Raw genomic sequence first — 27753 nt, 5'->3', positions numbered from 1 at the left:
ATTTTAAGTACAATTAATTTTTTTTTGCGTCCATGTGATTTGAAGGAATGATTTTATTGTGCTTCCTTATAATTGCAATGATCCTGTCAGCTCAGAAAGAATCACAGGATTGTGTGTGTGTGTGTGTGTGTGTGTGTGTGTGTGTGTGTGTGATTGCTGTTCTGTTTTTCTTTTTTTGCAGATGTCCAGACAGTATATGATGGTCCCTTGTGTTGATTATCAATGTAAAATTAATCCAAATATACAGGCAGATCTCAAGTTTGGCTTAACAATGATTTTGCGGACCTAACAATGCAAGAATTTTTCCAGAATCTTACTAATAACCAGGGAAGTGAAAAACTGATGACAGCACAGTGCAGATCATCTGACATTCCATATGCAAATAGGTGAAGTGGCTCTGCCTACTTTGTGTCACATGTTGATGTTTTTTCCTTTTTATTTTTTTTAGATTTTGTAATTTCTTTTTTTATTTATTTGTATGTGCATACATTATTTGCCCAATTTCTCCCTCCTGCCCCTGTCCCTTCCTCTGCCCCTTCCCTCCCACCCCCTTCTCTTTCAGGCAGAATGTGTTCTGCCCTCTTCTCCAATTTTGTTGAAGAGAAGACATAAGCAATAATAAGGAAGACATAGCGTTTTTGCTAGTTTGAGATAAGGATAGTTATACAGAGAGATTCCTAGCCTTGCTTCCATGCACAAGTGTACTACAACTCAAATTGATTCATCTCTACCAGACCTCTTCACTACTTCCCAGTCACCTTCCCATAGTGACGACTGTTGTTTTAAGGTTACTGTATTAGCTCCTCCACAGTGGACACATCCAACACTTTCAAATTTTGTGTTTCCTACCTTTTCGTGTTCCTCCTGTATGTGTCCTCCCCTTATGGTGTGATACATGTCCAATAGTATTACTGCATTTGTTTTAGATCTAAAATCCACATATGAGGGAGAACATATGATTTTTGGCCTTCTGAGTCTGGCTAACTTCACTTAAGATGATGTTCTACAGTTCCATCCATTTACTTGCGAATGACAAGATTTCATTCTTCTTCATGGCTGCATGAAATTCCATTGTGTATAAGTACCACATTTTCTTAATCCATTTGTCAGTAGTGGGGTATCTTGTTTGTTTCTGTAACTTGGCTACTGTGAATACTGCTGCAATAAACATGGGTGTACAGGTGCCTTTGGAATAACCTGACTTGCATTCCTTTGGGTATATCCCTAGGAGTGATATTGCTGGATCATATGGCAGATCTATGTTTAGTTTTTTAAGAAGCCTCCATATTGTTTTGCAGAGTGGTTGTACTAGCTTGCATTTCTACCAGCAGTGTATGAGGGTTCCTTTTTCTCTATATCCTTGCCAACATTTGTTGTTGTCAATGTTTTTGATGGTAGCTATTCTAACAAGGGTGAGGTGGAATCATAATGTGGTTTTGATTTGCATTTCCTTTACTGCCAAGGATGGTGAGCATTTTTTGGCCATTTGGATTTCTTCATTTGAAAAAGTTTTGTTTAGTTCAGTTGCCCATTTCTTTATTGGTTCAATGATTTGGGGGGAGTTTAGTTTTTTGAGTTCCCTGTATATTCTGGTTATCAGTCCTTTGTCTGATCTATAGCTAGCAAATACTTTCTCCCACTCTGTGGGTGGTCTCTTCAGTTTAGAGACCATTTGTTTTGTTGTGCAGAAGCTTTTTAATTTCACATACTTCTATTTGTCCATCCTTTCTCTTAGTTTCTGTGCTTCTGGGGTTCTACTGAGGTCCCTGTTAAACCTATTGCTTTTCTTTTTTATTTTGCCTGCTCCAGTTTTGTGTATCGTACCGGTATGAGGGGAAGCTACATTCAGTCATTAGATCCAGTGCTATTTTTAGATACCTTTAAGAAAACACATTTTTATCATACATATCTCCACTCCTAGTGCCTCCCTAGCATTTATAGGAAGCATCACAAATTATTGTATGTTCACTGAGAGAAAATGTGACTATAATAATCATATAGGTAGAGGCATAAGAAGGTTGCCATTTAATTTTGATTGTCCATCTCTAGCATGTGTTGGGTAGTATTTTAAAGGATTCCTCTCAGGAATTTAAGAATATTTTTACAAGGTTGTAGGGGTGGACCTCTGTAAGTATTCAATAGGTGTAGATGGAGCATGAATTGATATAACACTTTGGGAATATCTGAATGTGTGTGTCAAATGACACATGTAATAATTTTGTTGGGCATGTTGTCTTTTTCAAAGGCAAATGAAGACTCCAAATTTACTAACAGAAATTATCAAAAATAAAATGTCTCCTAAATCATTAAGTACTAATATGAAGTTAAATCAAAGTGCAGGACATCCACACTTCATGTACAAAGCTCAGGAATGAGGGTATTCAAAAACCCTCCCTGAGCATGCTTTTGTTGCTTGTGCCTTATAAGAATCCTTGAATTCCTAGCTTTTCTAATGAATATGCATTTTTAATTTTTCTCTGGCCAGCAAATTTTTGTTGAAACTGTCAATTTTGAGAGGTTAAGATATCTTGGTTCATTGTCATTATTGTTGACCTACCTACAAAGGAGAAAGCTTAAGATATTTTCCATGTTTTCACTCTGGAAAAGATGGGCATCTATGAAATTCCTTTTATCTCTGAGGTAACTCATGAGTGTAAATATAATTTAAGTGACAGTCAATTTTGGTCCTGTGCAAGGGAGGAAAATGTCCTGCTATATAAAACTGTACCTTGAAACACAGTCATTTTCTTTTTTTCCATTACAGTCAAAAGAACAGAAGTTTAGAGTATCATAGGTAAAACCTTGTTTATAAGTAAGTAAGTAGCAAGCTGCACATTTGACAGTTGAGACAATCTGATATTAAATATCTTGATAGGTGAGAGGTGGTGCTCATGTGTTATTAAATGTTCCTTCTCATTGCCATTGGAGGCCATGTGTCTCATATTGTAATGCCCATGAAAAGTCTGCCTTCATGTCCTTCATGCTTTTCATCGAAAACCACTTTTGGGCATCTGCCTCATTTCTAGACTGCCAGGAACATTCCTAGTACAGTCCAAACTTGGGACTCTTCACAGGTTGGAGAAAATTTGAGATGAATGGCACAATATCTAACATATTCTGAAAACAAAATTCTCAGAAAAAATATTTAGAGGTCCCACAGTCTTAAGAAATGAGAGAAACCAACAGAGCACTATTCCCAATAGCTAAGTTATAGAAACAGCCAAGATGCCCCTCTACTGACAAATGGATTAAGAAAATGTATTTATAAACAATGGAATTTCATGCAGCCATGAAGAAGAATGAAATCTTATCATTCCCAAGTAAGTGAATGGAACTGGAGAACATCATCCTGATCAAGGTTAACCAGGCCCAGAAGACCAAAAATTGTATGTTCTCCCTCATATGTGGACTTTAGATCAAGGGTAAATAAAACAAGGGGATTGGACTTTGATCACATGATAAGGTGAGAGCACACAAGGGAGGTATGAGAATAGGTAAGAAACCCAAAAAACTAGATAGCATCTGATGTATTTAATGCAAAGGAACCAATGCAGAAACTTTAAAATGACAGAGGCCAATAGGAGAAGGGGACTAGGTACTATAGAAAAGGTCAGTTTGAGAAGAATCAATTTTGAATGGAACATATGTGCACAGGAAAGCAATGTGAGGGATCTCCCTGTATAGCCATCCTTATCTCAACTAGAAAAAACCCTTGGTCCTCTTTATTAATGTTTATACTCTCTCTTCAACAAAGTTAGAGATAAGGGCATAACAGTTCTTGCTCAGGAGCAAGGGTGTGGTGGGGAGAAGGAAGGGGCAGGGTGAAAGAGGGGGGAGAAGGGTGGAGAAATGACCCAAACATTGTATGCACATATGAATAAAAGGAAAATAAATTAGTTAATTAATTTTTAAAAAGAAGCTAAAATATTACTATTATTAATCTTTACTTTCTCTCCTTTCATCCTTGCCATAATTTTACCTAACACCAAGACTGTAGTCTGTCAATCCTTAGGACACAAATGACTTTCATAATTTTAATATGCATGATGATTCCCCAGTTTCCTTGATTTACTTTATAGAGCTTTCTTTGAAAACAAAATTATAAATTGTCTACCTAGTTACCCTTATAAGGTATTTTTTTCCTTAGATTTGCTTAACTTAGGAAAATCTATAAGCACAAGACTTTTGTGTCATAAACTATAGTTACACGGTTAATATATAAAATTTCTGCTCTCTTGGTATATTCTCTCTCCCTTTTCCTTTCTTCCTTATACTGAAGTAGTTCCACTGTTCAAGGTAATTTTAAAGTTACCTTAGTCAGCCTTAGCTAAAATGTAACATTCTGTTGCTTTTAATTCATATGAAACCAAAACTAATTATATAAAAATCCTTTGTAAAATCCAAACAATATTGACAACACAAAGAGCATTTCATGGGGTCATATTCTTTTCCATGGCTCACCTCTAATGAGCTGACCAATGTAGCCTGCAAAGGAGGGCCATATGTCGCAACCATTGCTTTTTTCACAAAGCTGTTTTTCAAATTAAGATAGTAAGAAGATCACCACGCCGGGACCAGTGGCTGATGTCTGTAATCCTAGCTACTTAGGCAGAAGAGATCAGGAGGATCATGGTTCGAAGTCAGCTGGGCAAATAGTTTGCAAGACCCTATCTTAAAAAACCTTTCACAAAAGTATGGCTGGTGGAGTGGTTCAAGGTGAAGGCCCTGCGTTTAAGCCCCAGTACTCCCCCCAAAAATGATCACCAAAGCTATGTCTTTAAACTTCATTTAAAAATATTAAATATTTGGAAAACTTGCACCTTAATGGTTACATTTCTTAAGTTACACATGTATTCAGTCCTTTACACTTTAGCCAAGACAGCTTCCTAATCATTATTTCAATACAAAAGAATATTTACCATCATGAAAAACAGAGTATCCCAAGAGCTTTTCTTAATTGCAAGAGATGAGATCCCAACTCTATACTCAAAGTTCAGTATCCCTAAATTCATTTTAAAAAGGTTATCTGTTTAAAACACACTTCTATAACCCAAAGTAGACTATTATTACAGATGAAATACCCTACAAATTTTAATTCCTAAAAATCTCTGCTTTAATGTTTAAAAAGTCTTCTTGTTATAAATTTTAAATCTCAAAAATATAAAATAAAATTTCACTCTGTATTGACCACCTCAGCCCTCACTGTTTGACTCATCCTGCTTTTTTGTAGACTCTTGATTAAAAAATAGTTCCAAATAGCCTGAAAATTATGCCTGTATTGTCATAGTTCTCGAATGAGGAACACCCTCTCACCATACTCCAACATGTTTACTAACAATTCACTAAAATCTTAAAGTCATCTCTTTGTGAAATGCCATGGTCTTGGACTCCTGATTACAATAAAATTCTAATTAACAGTTGTCTTTTCTTTTCTTTTGTTGTGTTTGGTTCTCATTTCATTTTTACTTCTTCTTTTTTTCTTTTCTTTGCTGTCTTCTTTTTCTTGCAGACACAGACAAGAAAACTAAACAACATGAGTAATGTTGCTGACATTCCTAACCACGTTCCTTTAAAAATATACTAAAGCATTAGAATTAAATAGTGATTTTACAGAGTTAATTATTAAGTGCAATGAAAATTCTCTCACTATGAGTTAAAAAATAAAAGCAACTGGTCTTTGTAGTAAAGCCTAATATTTACTATTTTTAAAATTATACTTATTTTATCAAAATCTAAAATTAATGCAATAAGATACATTATGTAGACCTTTCATATTGTATGGAAACTTTTTTTTTTTGCTGTATGAAAACTGTATTTTTTTCTTTTAATATAAAACTATTGTCACTGCCACAAAATAGAACAAGTTTCTGATTATTTTACATTGGAGGGTGTGAGAAGGGGAGGGAGCAAGAGGTGGGAGGAAGGGCTTGTGTTGGAGGAAGTGTCCAGACCACAGTCTTCCCCTCCCTGCCCACACTGTTCCTCAGCACGGGTCTGCCGCTTTCCCATGAAATGTTGAATACAAATATATGTGGAAATGCCCCCTAAAACTTGAGAAAAGAAAAAGGAGTTTTAAAAACAGTCAAAAGGTTGTCTTCATTTCTTGCAAAGATTGTAGTTGAAGGGTTTCTGGTATAGAAAACACCCAGACTTGGTTTGTGTACATTTTTACATTGCAGGAGTCTTGGGGAGAGTGTCTAGGTAGGCAGCAGGGTAGCCACCAGCCCTAGGGAACAGAGTTGGAGCACAGCACAAGGCCCTGGTGGGGCTTGAGAGCCAGCTTCTCACCCTGTACCCCATTCTGCAGCAGACTGACATCGCCTTTGGGCTGTTTGGTCACAAACTCAGTGATGCTGAAGACAAACTGCAGGCAGCCCAGCTTGATGTAGCTGCCATGGTGTAGTAAGGCCGTACCCTCCCAGGCGGCCCCACTGCCCCCAACCAAGCTTGAGCTGCTGGCTTTGCAATTGCAGTGTCTCCGCTGGGACCCCTAGGCCTGGGAACTCATCATGACTGCCTCCTCACTTGGCTCTTCATCTTGTTTCTGGTGCCGGCAATGCCTGATGACACTCTGCACTTTGGCAACAATACTGCTTGGGGCAGTTGGTGGGGTCTTCTCAGAGAAGTCACATGAATACAGACATTGTCCACCGTTGTTCCATGCTCACTGTAGTTTAACAGCTCATAATGTTTGGTATTCTCATCAAAGAATATGCAGGCATGTTTCCCCGACACGTAGTTACAGTGACCATAGTTTGTAAGGCACACATCCATGTCAGCTCCTGTCCCGATGTAGAGGGTTCTATAGCACATGTTCACAGCTCCTCCCAACCCTAAGAGGGGGTAGAACACAGCTCGGGCCTGTACCTGCTTCCTTTGCACTTCTGTGTGGTGCCCTCTGGAAGCCGGTGGATGTGTCCCAACACTACCCAGTGAAGTTTGGACCCGGGAGGGGAAAAGCTGATGTATTCTCTTCAAGGCCAGAAACTTGATCAGCTTCTCATCCAGCATATTTATCTCAATTTCTCCATTGACATCCATAAATGCTCAAAGTGAGTTGGTGAGGTCCACCATGGCAGTAGAGTTGGCTGGGAAAGAGGGTATGGTTAAAGTGCTTCCTATGGATAACTTGCCAGGGCTGACCTTGCCATCTGATGATGGCGCTGGTGAGCAGAATTGTTGGTTGGCTCCTGTGGCCAAGATTCCATCTCCTGCTGCTTGGGGGGGGAGTGAGCACTCGGGTGCCATTTGGGGATGAACCCAGAGGCCTTGAATCTGTCAACGGAGGTCCTATCTGTGATTGGACAGTCTTTCTTTGCAAAGTGCTGGTGTTCTCAATGCTGGCACAAGAGCTGGGAATGGAAGGGGTCAGGCTTGGGACAGGCCTTTGCCCTTTGGGGGCAAGAGCTGGGACCAGTGGCATTCTCCATCTTCACAATGATGCCAATGGTGTGGTTCTGAAGGCCCCCAGCTGCTGGTGGTGTGAGGGGCCAGGGCCAGCCTTGCCGGTGTGAAAGGCCTGGTAGGGGGGTATTGGCGCCTGGAAGTCGCCAGGGGTCCGTGGAATCAGTGGGGCTGCTGTATAGGTGTGGGCCATTGGCTTTCACCTCTGTGTTCACTGGCCCATTGGCAGTCCCACAAGGAGCTCTCTTGGATTTTTCTACACAAGAACTGCTGCTGATGTCCTCGATGGCTGGGGGCTGGTGAGGTGGAAAGCAGCTCAGGGAATTCTAGGTGCTAATCCCTGAAGGACAGGACAAGGGGTAGTGGGAAGGTGTAGGTGCCTTGTCAGCTGTTTGCAGGGAAGTGGTGATTGAGCTGTCAGTCACAATAACAGGCTTAATGTCAGCCTTCTCTGTCTGTTCAGAGTCCCAATGCGAAGGTATCTGCTTAGCAGATAAATGTTTCAATGTGCTGCACTGGAGCATAACAACATTACAGAGCCACTCTTGTTGCTATGCCTGGGTGGATAAGTGCTCAGAATTCAAAAGGTGTGCCTGTGATTCCTCAGGGATCCCATTGCAGATCAGCTCCCCATCCCGAATGGCCACGGGTGCAATTAGAGGGGGCATCAGGAACCTTCAAGATTCTTCTTTTGACTGACTGGAGCACATGGCGGTTAGGAGGGTGCTTCTTGTGGATTCGGTTCAGGAAGTCCACTTTGAGACATGCTGTGAAATGGTGTCCTGGAAACTATCAAACACCTGGCACCGATTGCTCAGTGTCATATTCTTCTGGTTCAGCACCACATGTTCAATGTGATTTGGACACCATCCATCTGCCCAGGGGCATGGCAGTGAGTGGTGGCTCAAGGCAGTCCATGTGAAACAGGAGTGGGCAATAGTCACACTGGATAAGTGGGGCCACGTGGCAACTCCTGTTACATGTGAAGCAGACTTTGACCGGTAAGGGAACAAGACCATTGTGATCTAACTCATGCTGTGTCTTCTTAACGTTTTTCCCTGTGGTCTCCTTCTTTCTTCTCCTCTTGCTAGAACTTGGTAGTGCAGTTGTACAAGTCAGTTCATTGGGCAACTGAAATTGGGTGGGGTTCTGCTCCATGGCAGCAGCAATCAGCAGATCAAAGGGCCACCTCAGCTGGGGCTGCACATAGTCCGGCTCTGATGCAACTGGCTTCTCATCCACGTCAATGATGTCCTCATCGACGTCATTCTGCTCAGAGGTGGGGGTCTCTGTGCTGGCATTGGATGTGGGGGTGCCAGGCAGGCTGGCTTTCCTTTCCAGGATCCGTGCATGGGCAATGGCCTTGAGTTCAGCTTTGCTAGCTGATCTGTCCAACAAGTCAGTGTCAGTGCTGGGGGATGAAGTCTGTTTGCCAGATTTGTCCACCAGTCCATTGACATGACCCAGCTCCTTTTTCTGCTCTCGTTTCTGTTGGCGAACAGTACGCCGGTGACACATCCACTCCCCAGGAGGCAACATCTATTCACTCAGTGGAGGGATACAACACTGGAGATGGAAGTCAGTCAGGCAGTGGTCACAGCACAGGAGATCTCCACCTTCCTTGCAGCTATTGCAGCTGTCGTGATTGGTGGCCCTGCCTCTTCTCCGGGGCTCCTTCTTGGGCTTCCGACTGTGCTTCTCTGCCTCGCCCATCTCGGGGGGAGCCAGCAGAGCTTGGATTTGCTCCATCAGCTCTCCCCTCCACCCCAATGTGTCCAAGTCATACACGATCGTCCTGGTCTCCATTTTCTCCCACATTCATCCACCTCCCGAACTGGGCGCTCTCTACTCCGGCCCCTCCAACCCCGGGGGGAGGGGGGAAATAAAGGAAACGGGGGCTTTTGACCCCTGCTCCCCTTCTCTTTTCCCAACACCTCTCCAACTTTCTTGCCCTGCTTCCCTCCTCCCCCCGGCCCCCAGTCCCTGGGATGGCAGCGTCCTCCCCATGGGCTGCGAGGGGAGCAACCCCTCAGCCAGCAGCAGCCCAGCGGCTGACTGCAGAGTGGGTCCCGACTCCAGGGGTCAGTCCTTGGTGGGGCCTAGTCCCACAGGCTAAAGCCGGCTCTGGCGACCGCTGGTCTGGTCGGGAAGGCTGGCAGGCGCTGCCATCCCGGGGTTGGGGGGATCGGATCGGAGGGGTGTGAGAGATTAGGTGAGGTTGTGGTAAGTGAGGTGACTGGGGGGAAGGGTCTGTATGGAAACTTGAAAATCAAAAAGAGTAAAGAAAATATTATATGCCTCATTCACATTTTTAAAATCCAAAATTCGGACAATGATTCATACTATGCTGAGGGTATTTGGGTTAAAGATAAAAACAGTTATGGATGCCAAGAATGACCCAAGTTAAAATTATGAATTTGACAAGTATTTCAAGTACCAATTTTAATTCATAAAGTGACATAATCATTTGTCAAATTTTAAACATAAAGCAATCAATACATGAATCCATTAAGTATAAAACTGTTCTTAAATGTTTTTCACTTAAAAATAAAAATTATTATAGGATCTATACCAACTGACAAAGACCTTGAAAATATACTAACATCAATCCTAATTGAACAAAAGAACAAACACCTTTAAAAATATTCTTCATTAGTCTGTCAGTACCAAATATCATTTGCCTAGTGAAACTACCACAAGAAAGAGACCAACGTAGAATGAAGAAAATTAGAGGAGATAACCAAGTAGGCTTATAATACATACACACATGGAAATATCACAAGGAAACTCCCTGTGTAGCTACCTTTATTTCAAGCTAAAATGTCATGTTTTTCATTTTATTTTTTCTCCTTTTCCTTGTAGAAAATCAGAGAACAGAAGGGTAGAAAAAGTCCTGCCCAGAGGGAAGGGATGGCACAAGTGGGAGGGAGGAGGTGTTGGGGATAGGGTATTGGAGGAAGAATACAGATCAATAAAATGTGTACACATGTAATTAAGAACAAAAATGATACACGTTGAAACTACTCCAGGAGTCAGGGGAAGAGGTAATGAAGGAGAATGGTTGAGTAGGTGAATTCATGTATGATATATTTGATACATTGTAAGAACATGTATAAATGCACACCCCCATAATAATAAGGAAAAAATAAAATTATAGAAAAAAACAAACATCATTTGCAAATTGGAAAAAGAGGCAACCAGACCTCAAACTCTACTTAAAATAAATACTTTATTCCACTTGGTCTTCAACATCCAAAATACTATTTACAAAACAAGAAAAGTTTAAAATAGGAACATTATAAAATAAGAAAATGCAACATTGATAAATAATCATCCCAATTTCAAATATAGACAAAAAATAAATTCTTGCACAACTGGTTATGTACACACAGAAGAAAGAAACTCGTCACTTGACTCCCATCCTCTACAGAAATGAATTAAAAGGGATCAGAGATCTTTATGTAATTTCTGAATCTATGAAAATGCCTCAAGAGGTTTTTTTGGGTGGATGGGAGGCAGTACAGGGCATAGAATTCATGGCCTCGGGCTTGCTAGGTAGGCACTCTTAACACATGAGCCACACCACAGCCCTGAAATTACAACAGGAAAACACTGGAAGCTGTAGGCATAGGTAATTATTTTCTGAACATGACTCTAATTGTGGAAAAAATAAGAAAAGGAGCAGACAAAGTCAATTGTATCAAATGAAAAAGATTCTGTAAATCAAAAGAAACAATTACCAGAGTCAAGAGACAGGTCACAAAGTTGGAAGAAATATTTGACAACTATTGAAAGGAAAAGGATTAATATCTTGAATATATGAAGAAGTCAAAACAATAAACACCAAAAGAACAAACAATCCAAATGACTTGAACAGACAATAACATTAAAGACTAAGAATGAACAAAAAAAATCAACATTCTTAGCCATAAACAAAATATATATTACTACTACACTGAGATTCCATCTACCCGTGTCAGAATGCAATCATCAAGAAAACAAACAACAAATTATTATGAGGAGTTAATGAAAAGGAACTTATATGTGCATACATATGGATGGATGTATACACAATATATTTACACCATGCAACCCAGTGGCAGTATAAATAAGTCTCACAGCTATGGAAATCATTATGAAGGCTCACTCAAAGACAAACAACAAAATCTAACAATAGTCTTGCCTAATGACCCTGATATACCACACTTGAGCATAGACCTAAGGAGTATAATTCAACATACAAGAATTATACATGTACATCCACATTGATCACAGCAGTATTCACAATAGCCAGCTATGGAATCAGCCTAGTTGCCCAAGAATGGATGGAATGAGAATCATCATGTTGAGCAAGAGAAGCCAAGCTCAAAAAGCCAAATACTACAGGTGTTTGCTCATATGTGAAACAGACCTACAATGAAGATGATGATAGCAATAGTGGGATATTAATGTGAAAAGGGGACCCTCCTGTAGGATAAGCCAGAGGGAGAAGGGGGAAAAATAGGTCAGTTACACATACACATGAAGACAGTAAAATGAAACTTTCCAAATAGTGCTGAAGAAAGGGGGTGAGGAGAAATGGATTATAAGGTTATATGTAGAGGGGTTCAACTTATTCCAAATACTCTACATGCAGCAAGGAATTGTCACAATGAAACTCACTTGTATATTAATGTTGGCTTACAAATATATCCATAATTTGAATTCAACTTACTATCAAAATAAAAATTTTAATGAATGTTTCCAACAATGGTTAAGCCCTCATAAAAAGACCAAAAAAACTCTATTGACTAATCTCTCCCAAAATATAAACATAAAAAAAAAACTGGGACACTGATAGTCTAATGGCATCAAATGAATCACATAAGCTGAAGATATACCCCGTGTCATGTACAAGACAGACCAAACTAAATGTCCCTCTCTTTGGAGAGATCATTGGTCATCCATCTACTCCAGAAGACTGAAGATCTTAAAGGCTGAAAATGACCAGGACTTCCCTCCATTGAGCTCTAAACAGTCATCTTTCAAATTATTCTTAAAATCTCAGGTCTTTCTAAATGTAACAAATTCATTTAAGTATTGGGGCTTAATATTCTGCCCTAACAAAATTCCTAAGACCACTTTTTACAAAAACAAAGAGAAGACTCTCTCTGTTCCTTACCTACAGGTATAAAACTATTAACTTCTCACTAAAATCTAACAAAATGTCCCACTCCAATACTAGTCACAATTATTCTGAATACTTTAAGTGCCATTACACATTTAAATATTGAGCATTATAATAATATTCCTGAGAATCTAATGAGACCCCAACAGGAAAAATCATAACACTTCCAAAAGGTCCTTGCCCCCCCATAAAATCCTCAACAATACAACAAAAAAATAAGTAAATAAAATAAAGTTACCTTACAGAAGAGTAACATTCAACCTACTGTCATTCCCTTTCTAGGTCCTCTCCTTATCATATGAAAACGAATATCCTGTTAAGTTGAAATCTAAATTAAAACCACAACCTTTGATTACTGTTTTAAAAATGCAAATTAATAATGTCTTGTTGATAACCTTGTGACTCATCTATTCTCCCAAATAACAAAGAAAACTTATACAAATCTTAAAAAACTATAGTACTAGTTCAGCCCATAGTCCCAAAGCCTTTAAATATTTTGCCTAAATACTTACAAAGGGTTCCTGTTTTAGAGTTATTATTTTTAAAAATGTAGACTTCTATATTCCTCTAAAGTTCACAATTTTTGCTTGTTTTAAATAAATCCAGACACTTTACCAACTACAGACTTAAATTATTTAGCCTCAGATCTATAAAAATATACTGTGGATAAAAACTAAAACTATAACTCTAGGTCAAAATCTTGATTCGGTAGGTAAATAATTTGCCACCAAAATATTAAAATTAAAATAATAATATCTGCACATACAAAACTAATCAAGCTAGTCAAACTTTACAAAATGTCATTTTAACAACACTATACAATATCCTAAACATAAAAATCATTCAGAGTTAAAACAAACACTAACAAATGTTCAAAATGTGTGCTCTCAAAAAGGAAAAACCTTAAAATCTCCACAATCCCCTAAATAAAAATTACCAACCATTAAAACTTAAAAAATATTGCAAGTTTAGAATGACTATTATCTGTAGTTAATTCACACTTTCATCCAACTAACTCAAGGACAACTTTATTTTAAACAATAAAGCAACATGCATAAATATTGCCAGTAAATGAGTGGGTGAAATCCCTCCTACTAATTATAAAACCATTTTACTACTCAAATTACTGATAGGTATGCCTCCAATTAAATACAAAAAATTCCATGAAATACTCCACTGAAAATGTGACAGTTATGTGATAACAAACCATGGCCCTGCCTAACCCTATGTTGAAATAGGAAAATGTACTATCACGTTACCCTATATACAAAAACTGATAGACGTTGCAAAACATGATAAGTTACCAGTACAGAATCATAAGTAAACAGAAGGTATGACCAAGTAGCCTCTATTTCATCTCTTCAATAACCTTAAAAACATAAAATAGCAAGTAAAATAGCTCAGCAACTTTACCCAAAAGTTTTTCTATGACTCAGCCAAAGACACATTTCTCTTAAAAAATAAAAGTAACAAAATCGAATGTTCTCCAAACTAAAATTTCCCTAAACCTTCTTAATGCTGCTTAGAAAGGCACTAACCTCATAGCAGGACTTAACTGCTGTGTTTATGTTCCAAATATCTCATTGTCACCTCAGTCCTGAAAGATCTTCACAACCAGAATCAATGTTATGTATAACTATTTACCCATCTAAGCATTAATTACTCATCTAAGCTCATGGTTTATTGGGGACTCTTGGTTAAATGAATTGCAATAATTGTTTTAATGTTTATATCCCTAAAATTCTGCTACTTTTTATGTTGTATTGCCCTCTCTAATATATCACATAATTTATTTTGCAATACAAAAACATGCCATATTCCTGGTATCATACTATTCTGAGATGTCATTGACTAACTTTTCCATGTCACCTCTCCACCAAATAGGGGGAATTTTCAGTACCATTTTAGGCAGGTCTAATACCTCTTTTCAAGTGAAAAGATCCACCAAAGCAGAAAAATCAAACCTCTTGGGCTCCATAAGATCAATGAGCCAAATTGATTTAAGGGGATTAAAAGGCAGGCTTAATAGTGACAAGGGACCAGCATAAAGAGTTGGGAGTGCAATATAAAACATTGCACTAAAGGATCTTTAAAGAAGAAATTAAATGCATTGTCTTCAGCACACATGTCCCATTAAATTACAATACATATTAAACAACAAAAAAATTCCTCTGACTGTGACCCTGTTGAATAACATGCTCTGAGGATGCCAAGTGCAGTAATCATTTTAAGTTGAAATATGTAAAGTTACAAAATATAGATGGGCCTCAAAAACTCTTTCATTGTTAAGATCTGCCCAGACATAATGCTTTCAGGCTTAGATAATAAATAGCATCAAAGTATTACAGCAACAGCAAAATCAAAAAGCTACTAGTGACCTAATACAAAAACATACCATCAAAAATAGGTTTAAGCTAAACGCTTTAACCTAGATTAAAACATATAAAGAACTTTTGTTTAAGAACTAATATTTGTTTCTTAGTACCCTCAATCCACTCTACTTGGTATGTGTTTACTTATTTCCTTTTGCCTCACTGCTTTACTAGATTATCTAATAGGATCTCTGCCACACTTTTACTTCACAAATACTCTTAAAATTCTCTTGTTGGAAACATTCCAGAATAACAAAACATATGGGCAATAAGTTAAGGTTATACCACTTTAATAAATTTCTTAAACTAACTCTGGTGACACTATTACAGTGCAGCTCACCAGATGTTCATTGTCCAGGTAGGAAAGAGTAGTGCCTAAATTGGAATTGTCAAGTTTTCATGTAGGTATCCTCTTACTGACTTGACCCATGTGTAGATAAGGGATGATGCTACATTCAGTCATTAGAGGTCTTCATAATTTTAGAGCTATGTAATAAAATGTTAGGAGACATATATTTCCCAACATATTTTGCATGCATGTATAGCCAAGCCTAGTAACTTCCTAATATTAGTGGTAAAGGCCAAATTTTATTCTATACTTTCTGACAGTGTGACGTTAAACTTGTAGTGGTAGAGGCATGAGAAGAAATCCATGTAATTTTCATTGTTTCTAATTTGATGAGTACTTTGTGTACTTCTATATTTCCACCTATTTTACATATATGTGATGAAAAGATGAGTATTTCCCTCAAATTTCTGCCCAGAGTTTGGTTTTTTGTGTGTCCTTGCAGAAAAATAATGTATTTATGCTCATAGGGATAAAGGCACAAACAGACATCCAGGTCATATTCCTTGTGTCCATCAATTTGACATTGATAATGGAATATTACAGGTATCCTCTCAAAATAGTAATAATTCCCTTTCCAGGCTATCTACATGGACCTCTGTAAGTATGCAGGTAATGGAGATGATTCCTAAAGTGATGCAAAGTCTCTGGGAATTTTCATATTCACAGATAGGATGAAACAAGTAGCAAATTCCTTTTCTAACATGTTTCTCAGACGAGTCAAGATGCACAGTGAGTCTTAGTGATATTCAAGAGTAAAATTTCTATTACAAAGTGTTTATATTATCCTAAATCACAGAACAGAATGTGATAACTGCAACTGTAAATTATGGTATGAAGGTATTCCTAACCGCTCTTTTGTTTTGGTACATATGCTGAGATAAGAAGCCATGGAGCCCTTAGTAGTTTTAATGAATATGGCCTTATAATTTTTCTATGGCAAGAAAATTTAACTTTGGAATTCAGAAGGATTTATGATTTTTCTGGTTTGTTGTAACTTTTGTTGATATGCTAATATAGGAGAAAGATTGAGTTTTTGTGGTTCCAATCTTGATTTTTTGGACGATCATGAAATTCTTTAAAGTCAGAAGCAATCCATTAATTTTGGGAGTGGTAACATAGTCCATAAAATGACTGAGGCAAGGGAAGTTTGGCGTTAATATGTCCAGGTAATGTAAGGTGTATGCTGAAACACAGATTTGTATGTTTTCTTTTTCACATTCTCTTCAGATGGATACAGTGACCTTAAAAGTATTGTTTTGGGGAGTATTGCTAATTGATAAGAAGTGACAATCTGCCCAGGTGATAGTGTAGACATTCTGATTTTAAATGTTCAGATAGGTGAGGAGTTATGCCTCACCTGGTATTGCCACATTTTTTTATCTTACTTTTGGTAGGGTATCTGTTTGTATAGAACTTTGAGAGGATCACTCACACAAACGTATAGATTTTTATTCTCAGATGTGCAACTGAGGAGTGTCTTGGTCATTAACACAATTCTCCTTTATTATACATGATGTGCTTTAAGAAACCTCATATCTCCATAACAATATTTCCAAACCTAAAATGATGGAATCTTTGCTAATAAGCAACGCATATTTGGCGGACTTCTTTCAGAAACATAATACTTGCGCATGCTCTTTTACAGGATCCATCCTGGAAGAGTTAGGGAATATTAGCAGATAAACTCTAAAGTTAGAAAGGGTTGTCTTAACTTTCCTTGTTATCTATCTGAAAGTCTCCAGGTAGTATAGGTAGATCCTGTAGTGACACAATGATCTTGGGAAAAACATGTGGAACAAAATTTATCCACAGGTCAAGTTCAGGTCAAGACATATCAGGGAGATGAAAAAGTCCTCAGGGGAGAATTGCTGGTATCCATGTTAGTGGTGCTCTGTATCAGAATCCTACTACACAATGTCAGACCTTCTTACATATAGATGAATGTGAGGTTGCCCACAATCGTTCTTTTCACTAACATTTTTTATAAGTGCTTATAAAGGTGACCTTTCTCTTACCACTTGTAGTGACCATCAGTTTACTTTTAAAATGGCAGAGAAAACTGATATTGATCCAGTGAATATTGGGGCATAGTTTTGCACTGGATCATGGTTGTATTTGTTGACTTTGAGATTTCTTTTAATACAAAATTTTTCAGTCATCAATAAAGCATGAATGAAATATTCAGGCCATACAGTTCAACCAGAATTAGTTCACATATCCAGGTGTAGTTGAAGAAATGTTTCTGGTCAGGGTAATAAATACATAGGTGTCCCTGTACTGCAGTTTGTATCTTGAAACACATGTCTGCATGTATCTCACAGGTTTTCTGACAGACGATAGAGCATTTCCTGAAAGAATATTGCCCAAGCATTGCTAATAACCAGGTAGGTGACAAAGTGGTCCACATGCAGAGCAGAACTTCTGATATTGAAGATTAGTGGTATAAGCAGGATGTGCATGTTTGGGTGTTGTCTTGTTTTCTCAGTAATCTCATGTAGGTATTGACTAATGCTCAGGTATCAGGAGTTATCATATTCACTCATGAAATCCTCCTTATTTTCAGATATACATTTGAAGAATATATCTACATTCATATATTGTCTTTGATTTTGGACTATATGTGGTGAAAATAGAATGTATACCTCATATTCTTAGCCAAGAGTAAGATTTTTGGACTGGAGGTATGGCTCAAGCAGTAGAGTGACTGCTTTATAAGCATGAGGCTCCACGTTCAAACCCCAGTCACACCAAAAAAATCAAGAGCAAGAGCAAGATTTTCTTATATTCTCACAGACTGATAATGTGTAATTAATATTTCCAGTGATAGAGGCATAAGGATGAATATGTACAATGTTCATAATGTCCATTCCTGCACTCTTGATGAAGGAATATATTTAGAAATTTGTTTGAATGGTAATAGGTCTCTTAAAAATCTGTTTGTAGAGACTTGGAATTATCCAGGTGGTGTAATGGATTCTAAAATGAAAGAATGACCTAGGTTATTATCAAAAGCATGGATAACATCTGAAATTTAACAAATTGGTTTGCAATGATGTTTCTTATATAGAGACAACAAGCATGACAGTGAGGCAAAAAAGTCCTCACATGGAACATGGCTAGTATTCTGGTAAATGCTGCTGTGGGCCTACACAAGAACACAGAACATCTTCCCCTGAAAACCTCAGGTAAGTGATTCTTGTGATCCTTAACCTTCCTGTCATGTATTTTGTTTGTTCTGGCTCAGAACAAAAGTATCATTACTAATTGTAATAAACAAGAATTGATTTTATTTTGAACACAAGACCTTTGTGGGATTGATCATATAGTGTTTGTCATTTCAGTGATCTGTCAACCACAGAAGCACAAATATTTTTTCATGTGTCCAGATAAGAAACGATGGCCCCTCCTGCTGATGTTATCAATGTCAAATTAATCTTAATATTCAAGTAGAGCTGAAGTGTTCCTTCACAACAATTTTGTAGACATGTGTTACAGCTGTCCTTGGGGAGTAACTGTATCCTGAGATATGTTCCTATATGTTTTCTCAGGTTTTCTACGAGACAACTCAAATATGCAGAAACTATTCTTGACACAAGCTTATTAATATCCAGGAGAGTGCTAAACTGGTGACAGACTAGGCAGATCATTTCATGTTCAATATGCATGTGTGTAGGAGGCTGTGACTAACCTGGTGTCATCATGTTTCTTTTGCAGGTTGCTTGTTCCACTCTTAGCTAGTGAACAGATAGGAAATGAAGCCACATTCAGTCATTAGATACCTTCTTATTTTCAGATATATCTAATAAATCATTAGGAGACACTTCTACTTCCCCAACTTTTTTTCAGCACACATGCCTTCATGTCCTAGTACCTCCCTAATGTTTCTAGGAAACATCACATATTATTGTATGTTTGCTAAGAGAAAACATGGGTTTAATGTTCATACTGAAAGAGGCACAAGAACGTTTCCATATAATTTTGATTGTGTCCATCCCGAGGATGCCGAGAGTGGAATTGTATAGGTTTTCATGCAATGCCGTAAGGGCATTTTTTTTACCAGGCTTTCTGGGTGGAACTCTGAAAGTATACAGTGTGTGTAGAGAGATCCAAAATTACTTACCAAGACTGTCAACTATTTAACTTTTAAATAGTTAAATATTGATAACATGCTAAATCAAAGTGCAGGACATCTTACCTTCATTAGCAAAGCTGAACCATGTTATTACTAAACCCTGCTTTTGATGCATGTGGTTTGATAAGACTTCTTGGAACCCTAGCAATTCTAATGAATATGCAGTTTTAGTTTTGTATGGCAAACAAATTTTGTTGAACAATGCTGAGAGAGTTATGGTATCCTGGTTCATTTTTGACCTGCCTACAAAGGAGATAGATTAAAATGCTTTCCATATTTCCAGTCTAGAAATGGGGTCTTCCTGAAATTTCTGTCAACTCTGAAGTAATCCATGAATCTGGATCAAGTGACACTTCATAATGGTTATAAGCAAGGGAATGGAACATGTCCTGGTAGAGAAAATTCAACCCTGCAACATAGTTCTGTACCTTTTTCCCCATTCTAGTCATGAGAACACAGCAAACTTTAGAGGATTATTGACAATACCTTGGTTATTAGTCTATAATTGGCAAGCTATACATAAGACAGGTAAGGTGATCTGATCCTAAAAATCCTGATAGGTAAGGAGGTTGTGGCTCACATTGTGTTCCCATGTACTTTCTGCATGGAGGCCATGCAGTTCTTGGAGAAATGCTCATGACAAGTCAGCATAAGCAGCAGACTTTTAATCCACAATTTCTAGGCTTTGCGGAACATTCCTGTCTGTTCTGTAACAGTACATAAATTGGTGTTTCCCTCATATCAGGGTCACTTAACTCTCCACAGGATAGATAAAACCTGAGACTCATGACACAATAGCGTACACATTTCTGAAGAAATACAATTCCCTAAACAACAAGTTTACACAGTGCACACATCTGCAGCCCATGGAGGAACTCCCCCATTCATAACATTTTGCTCTAACCATTACTGACAGCAAGCAGCTAAAATATTAAGAACTTCTTTACCTCTATCTACCTCCCCTTATATTCTTGAAATCACTCCATTTAACCAACCCTCTGTCAAAACTCCAGCCACGAATGCCCTTCCTCATTTTTCTGCACATGATGAGTCATGGTTGTACCTTTATTTGCTTTTCAGAGCTTACTATTTCAAAAAAAATCATTGAATTCTTCTTTTATTAAGGAGTTTAGATCATACATTTGCCTTAGATTTGATTAATTTGGGAAAACCTTTTAAATACATGACCTTGTGTCATAAACCTTACTTACAGTGCTGGCATGTAAAGTCATTGACTGTTAGTGTATTCTCTTTCCCTTCAGATTTCTTGTTTGGATTGAATTTTTTATGCTATTCGCATAAATTTTGTTATCTTAGCCAGCCTTACCTTTAGTTTTTTTGTACCACAGAGTGAAGGTTTATTTTATTTATTGGAGTTTATACAATTATTGCAGGAAATACATGTCAAAGACAGTTTGAGGAATTAGGAGAAGTCATAAACAAATTAACTTGAGAAGTGAAACACATCCAGAAGTTCTAGAGTTGGGCTGTGGTGGTGACAGATATAATATTCCATAGCAGATTTTTGGGAGTCCAAAACAAAGTGACTTATGATAGCCTGTGATGCAGTGTCAAAACTTGAGAAAATGTGAAAAGAATTCTGTGAAGAGCAAGAAAAGGCTCAGGATAGCACCTTCTTTGTTTTTGTCTGGTACCATATCCTTAAAGGCAATGGCAAGTCCTTGACTGTTTCCACTCAATCTTAGACAGGAGCTTCTTATTTTTATTTTATTTTGTTTTACCATTTTTGCATTTACTTATATGTGTATTCGTTACTTGTGCCACCTCCCCCACCACCACTTCCAAGAAGAACCTGTTCTGCTTTCTTATCTGCCAGCTTTGTTGAAGAGAAAACATAAGTGCTAATAAGAAAAACATGGCATTTTTGCTGGTTTGAGATAAAGATAGCTACACACAGAGATTCCTGGCATTGCTTCCATGCACATATGTATTACAACCCATATTGGTTCATCTTTACCAGTCCTCTTCAATATTTCCTAGTCCCCTTCTTATAGTGGTCTCTGCCAGTTTAAAATTGCTATATTAACTTCTTTTTCTTTAAATTTTTTTTCTTTTTTCATAATTCATTTATTCACGTGTGCGTGCATTGTTTGGGTCATTTCTTCCCTTTGCCCTCAGCCCCCATCCTCTTCTCCCCAATCCACCCTGCTTCCAGGCAGAACCTGTTCTGCCTTTATCTCTAATTTTTTTGAGGAGAAAACATAAGTAATAATAAGAAATATAAAGCATTTTTCCTAGTTGAGATAAGGATAGCTATACAGAGAGATTTTTAGCATTGCTTTCATATACAAATGTGTTACAAACCAAGTTGATTCACTTCTAACTGATCTTTAGACTGGTTCCTAATCCCTTTCTCATGTAGACCTCTGTCACTATACAGGGAGCATATCAACCACATTCAAGTTTTAGGTTTTCTTCTCTTTCCCTATTCCTCTTGTGTGTGGCCTCCCTTAGTGTGTGATCCATGTTCAATAATATTACTGCATTTGTTTTAGGTCTATAATCTGAACATGATGCAGAACATGTGATTCTTGGCCTTCTGAGCCTGACTACCTTTGTTTAAGATAATGTTTTCCAGTTCTATCTTTTTGTTTGTGAGTGAAAAATTTCATTCTTCTTTGTGGTTGAATAAAATTCTAGGGTGTATAAGTACCACATTTTCTAGTAGTGGGGCATCAAGGCTATTTCCATGGTTTGGGTATTGTGAATAGTGCTGCAATGAACATGGGTGTGCAGTTGCCTTTGTAATAACCTTATTTGCATTCCTCCCGGTATATCCTTAGGAGTGGTATATGGCAAATCTATGATTAGTTTTTTAAGAAGCCTCCATATTGTTTTCCATAGTGGTTATACTAGCTTACATTCCCACCAGCAGTGTATGAGGGTTCCTTTTTCCCTGCATCCTCACCAACACTTGTTGTTCATGGTGTTCTTCATGGTAGCAGTTCTTATGGGGGGGAGAGGAATCTTAGTGTGGTTTTGATTTGCATTTCCTTTATGGCCAGTGATGGTGAACTTTTTTTATGTTTTTCAGCCATTAGTATTTCCTCCTTTGAAAAGTTCTGTTTAGTGCAGTTGACCACGCTTTATTGCTACATTGGTTTTGGGGGAGTTTAGTTTTATATTCTGCTTATCAGTCCCTTGGCTGATGTATAGCTAGCAAAGATTTTCTCCCTTTCTGTGGGTAGTCTCTTCAACTTAGAGATAACTTTTTTTGATGTTCAGAAGCTTTTTAATTTCATGTAGTACAATTTATCCATCCTTTTGGTTATTTGCTGGACCACTTGAGTTCTATTGAGGAAGTCCTTGCCTATACCAGTTGCTTCCAGTGTATTCCCTGCTCTTTCCTGTACTAACCTCAAGTACTAACCTCAAGGTTTTGGGTCTGATATTAAGGTCCTTAATCCACTTTGAGTTGATACTAGTACAGGGTAATAGGAATGGCTGCAGTTTCAGTTTTCTTCAGGCAGATAACCACTTTTCCAGGCAATATTTGATGAGGAGGCTGTCTTTTCTTCATTGTATACTAATAGTGACTTTGTCAAAAATAAGGTGGGCATAACTGTGTGGATTCATATCTGGGTCCTCTACTCAGTTCTACTGGTCTTCATATCTGTTTTTGTGCCAGTTCCATGCTGTTTTTATTGCTATGGCTCTGTAGTATAAGTCGTGTATTGTGATAGCTCCATGTTCCTCATCTTTTTCTTAGTATTGCCTTGGCTATTTGTAGTCTTTTGTGTTTCCAAATGAACTTCAAGGTAGATTTTCCAATCGCTCTGATGAATGTCATTGGGATTTTGATGTGAATTTCACTGAAAATGTGGATTGCTTTTGGTAGTGTGGCCATTTTTACTGTTGATTCTGCCAATCCATGAGAATGGGGATCTTTCTACTTCCTATAGTCTTCTTTGAGCTCCTGCTTCAGTGGTTTGTTGTTATCCATGTAGAGGTCATTTACAAATTTTGTTAAGTTTATTCATAGGTTTTTTACTTTTCTGAAGTTACTGTAAATGGAATTGTTTTCCTATACTCTTTTTCAATTCACTTATTTTTGGTGTATAGAAAGGCTACTGACTTTTGTAAGTTTATTTTGCATCCTGCCACATTGCTGAAGCTCTTTTTGGTGTCTAGGAGATTTTGGGTCTTTGAAGTATAAGATCATGTCATCTGGAAATAGGGATAATGTGACTATTTCTTTACCTATGTGTATCCTTTTTATTTCTTCTTCTTACCTTATTGCTCTGGCTAGCAATTCCAGGACTATGTTGAATAGGATTGGGGAGAGAGGATACCCTTGTTTCATTCCTCACTTAAGTGTGACATTGGCTATAGAATTGTCATATAGCCTTTATAGTGTTGAAGTACATTCCTTCTAGTCTCATTTTTCTTAGAGCTTTTATCACAAAATGGTGTTCAATCTTATCAAAAGCTTTTTCTGCATTGATTGAGATGATTAAGTGGCTTTTGTGTTTGCTTGTATTAATGTGCTATATTACATTTATTAATTTGTGTATGTTGAACCATCCCTGCACCCATGAGATGAAGCCGACTTGTTCATGGTGAATGATATTTCTGATATGTCGTTGTATTCAGTTTGTCTTTATTTAATTGAGGATTTTTGCATCAATATTCATTAAGGAGTTTGGCCTGTAGTTCTCCATTTTGGATGTATTCTTGTCTGAGTTAGTGGCTTCATAGAATGAGTTAGGTAGCTTTTTTTCCTTTCTATTTTTTGGATTTACCAAGCCAGTGGTCCCTGAAAACAGGCAGGAGTAAGAATATTTATATCAGACAAAGTAGTCTTAAAATTTACATTGGTCATACAAGACAAAGACACTTCAAACTAATAAAAGGGGCAATATATCAAAAGGAAATAACAATTGTCAACATATGTGCATCTAATGTCTGTGCATCCACTTTCATCAAACATACACTAAAGGAGTTAAAAGCATACAGAGACTCCAATGCATTGGTCGTGGAAGACTTTAAAATCCCTGTCACCAATACATAGGTCATTCAAACAAAAAAATCAACAAAGAAATCCTAGAAGTAAATGACACCATAGATCAAATGGACCTAACTGATGTCTACAGAATGTTTCATCCAATAACAGCACAATATACATCCGTCTCAGCAGCCCATGGAACATTCTGCACAATAGAACATATCTTAGGGCACAAATCAAGCCTCAGCAAATACAAACAATAGAAATTACTCCCTGCATTCTCTCTGATTACAATGCAATAGAACTAGAACTCAACTACAAAAACAGCAGAAAATATGCAAATAATTGAAGGCTGAATAATACATTGCTCAGTGGTCAATGGGTCATAGAAGAAATAAGAGAGGAAATAAAAATGTTCCTGGAAGTTAATTAAAATGAAAACACCATCTATCAGAACCTATGGGACACAGCAAAGGCAGTCCTAAGAGGAAAGTTTGTAGCCCTGAGTGCATACATTAAAAGGACAAAAAAAATCTCAAATCTACTACCTAATTCCACACCTCAAATTCCTAGAAAAACAAGAACAAGCAAAACTCAAAACAAGCAGGAAAGAAATAATAAAAATAAAGGCCAAAGTTAATGAAACAGAGACAAAAAAAAAGAATCAATGAAACAAAAAGTTGGTCCTTTGAAAAACTAAACAACATTGACAAGCCCCTGGGCAATCAGTCTAAAATGAGGAGGCATATGCAAATATCTATCTCTTAAACTCATATGAAAGAAAAATATATAAATGTTCTTTCCTAAGTGCAAACTACATTTAACAAGCATGCAGAATCCCATGGATTGGGAGCCATTTCCATGGCCCTTCTCTTATTAGATGACCAAGAGCATCTACATAGGAGGGAGGGGCTTATATATCAACCATAGCTTTAATCAAATGTCCCATTTTTATAAACATGATAAAAACTTAAAAGCTCTTTGCTTACATTTTCCTTAACAAATAAATATTCTGATATTATACTTCATTGCATAAAAATTAATCTTTCAGTGGTAATACATTTGTGCTTCTTCACTATCAAAGGCTAGACAGCTGCATACAAAGAGTTTCAACAATACAAAATTCCTGTGATCCTAAAAACCAGACTTTTCCAGATCCATTGTATTATCTGGAGAAGGAGATGCAATAGTACCTCTGCATCCAAAGACCAGGTTCCCTAAAGTAATTCTAAAGCTGTTCATCTAATTAAAAATATTGCTATAATTCTAAGCCAACTATTAGAGACCAATCACCCTGTAAAAATGAATTCTCAATTCTCTGATTTAATATCCAAAATGGCCACTGGTCTTAAATTTCAAATCCCATTCTTGTTTAGCCCCCGATATTTTTTCATCATGCCCTTTGCTTGATTTCTGATAATTAGAAATGCCAAATGGCCTCAAATATAAGTCTAGGATATCACAAATCTGGAAGGAAGGCATGTCTCCTTACCAGACTACAGACAATTTATTAACCTTGCTTTAAAATATTAATGACCTGACTTTGTCCATACAAGTCATGGGCTTGGGGGCATGATTCTAATAGGAATTTGGCACAGTATCAAGAAGGAATCCCTGAGTTGAAACCTCAGTCACCCAAAAACAAAACAATGAAACAAATAAAGAACAATAGCACAAAAGTCTTAGGCACCTAATCAAAAAGGAGTTCTAATAAAAAGTCTTCCATTTCTTTCTTGTTTCCTTCTTCCTTTTCCACTAAATACAAAAAACAAACTAAGCAAGGTGTGTGAACCCATTAGCATTTTTCAAAATTCTCCATTAAAATATACTAAGACATTAAAATACCAATTTTGTATAAAATAAATTTGTTATAACACAAATGCTCCCAGTATGAATTAAAATGATAAACATACCTGGCCTAGGAGTGAAATTTATTATTTAATATTTTATCTATGCCTACTTCAAAGAAAAACAAAAAAATGATCTAAATGCTCATATCTACCTTTTCAACATTAAAATAAAAAAAATAAAATTTAAAGTTCATTACTCTCCAATATCTATATTTTCTTTTTGTTGTGACTGGGATTTGAACTGGGGGCTTTTCACTTGCAGAGCAGGTGCTCTACTGCATCAACCAAACAAACCTCCAACCCCAGCATCAACATTTGTATATCCAATAAAAGTTGGCTTTTTGAGAGCCCTTATAAAGATGGGCTTAGTGATACACAGCTTTAATCCCAACTAGGTAGAGACAAGAGAACTGAGAATTTGAGGCTATCCTGGGGAAATTAAATGCACCCTAACTAAAAACCAAATAAAAATCAAAAGGGTGTTGAAGTGGATCAAGTCATAGAGTGATTGCCTCCATGCAAAAAGGTTCTGAGTTCAATACTTGGTAGCACAAAAAGAAAGCCTCAGTAAGCCCTCCTCTTCCACAGTACCTCCTAACACTACAAGCACAGCCAAAATAATAACAAAATCCCTAAACACCAACTAATCCCACTATTTCAACCACCTGTGCTATTCAAGGGTCTCTGACAACTTCACCCATTCCTGGCCATAGGATTTTTCCCCTCAAGTTCTTATCAGCCTCAATTTTGTTATAAAAGGTTGAAATACTCCAGGAGCTTTTTTTGGCACTACAGGGGAATGAACTAAGGACAGGAACTCTAACACTTGATCCACTCTACCATCCCTGAAATTATAATAGAAAAATGTGGGGAAAACACTGGAAATTATAGGTACAGGCAAATCTTTTTTGAACAACATTCCAGTTATTCAGACAATAAGAACAAGAATTGATCAAGGGGATTGCATCAAATGAAAAAGCTTCTGCACATCAATGGAAACCCATTGACTGGGGAAAATCTTTACAAGCTATTTAAAAGGTGAAGGATTAACATGCAGAATACATAAGACCTTAAAAACTTAAACACCAATGAACAAAGAATATAATTAAAAAATAGGCAATTGAATTGACCAGACATTTATCAGAAGTTCTCATTACTAATAAATATATTTTAAAAACTACACATTCTTAGCTATATAAGGAATGCAATCATGTGAAACCTACCTACATTCTTTTGGGGAATACAGACATGTACCAAAGCTATGAAAATGAGTATGGAGGCTCATCAAAAAAAAAAAAAACCACAAAAAATACCTGAAAACAGTTCTGCCAACTGACCCTGATGTACAATTCTTGGGCATAGATCCAAAGAAGTGTAAAACAAGATAGAAGAGCAACTCTTGCAGACTCATGTGTACGGCAGTACTATTCATAACACCAAACGTGGAATCAGTCACTGGGTCCTTTGGTGAATGAATTCATAAAAAATTATGATATATACATAATAGAGTATT

At 37.4% G+C, this 27753-nt stretch overlaps 1 long non-coding RNA gene and 2 pseudogenes across 2 annotated transcripts in view; 1 reads left to right on the top strand and 2 right to left on the bottom strand.

Annotated features, from left to right (window-relative positions):
• LOC141421643 (uncharacterized) overlaps positions 1-27753 on the bottom strand; it is a 105982-nt gene that overhangs the window by 7706 nt on the left and 70523 nt on the right. The window lies entirely within an intron of this gene.
• LOC141421642 (PHD finger protein 12 pseudogene) overlaps positions 551-27753 on the bottom strand; it is a 97579-nt pseudogene continuing 70376 nt past the window's right edge.
• LOC109687981 (RNA-binding motif, single-stranded-interacting protein 1 pseudogene) overlaps positions 9393-27753 on the top strand; it is a 39205-nt pseudogene continuing 20844 nt past the window's right edge.

The sequence above is a fragment of the Castor canadensis genome, chromosome 3, assembly GCF_047511655.1.
Source record: "Castor canadensis chromosome 3, mCasCan1.hap1v2, whole genome shotgun sequence".
Classification (NCBI taxonomy): Eukaryota; Metazoa; Chordata; class Mammalia; order Rodentia; family Castoridae; genus Castor; species Castor canadensis.
Note: the sequence above shows the minus strand (reverse complement) of the source record. Positions and strands in the feature narration are given on the sequence as shown.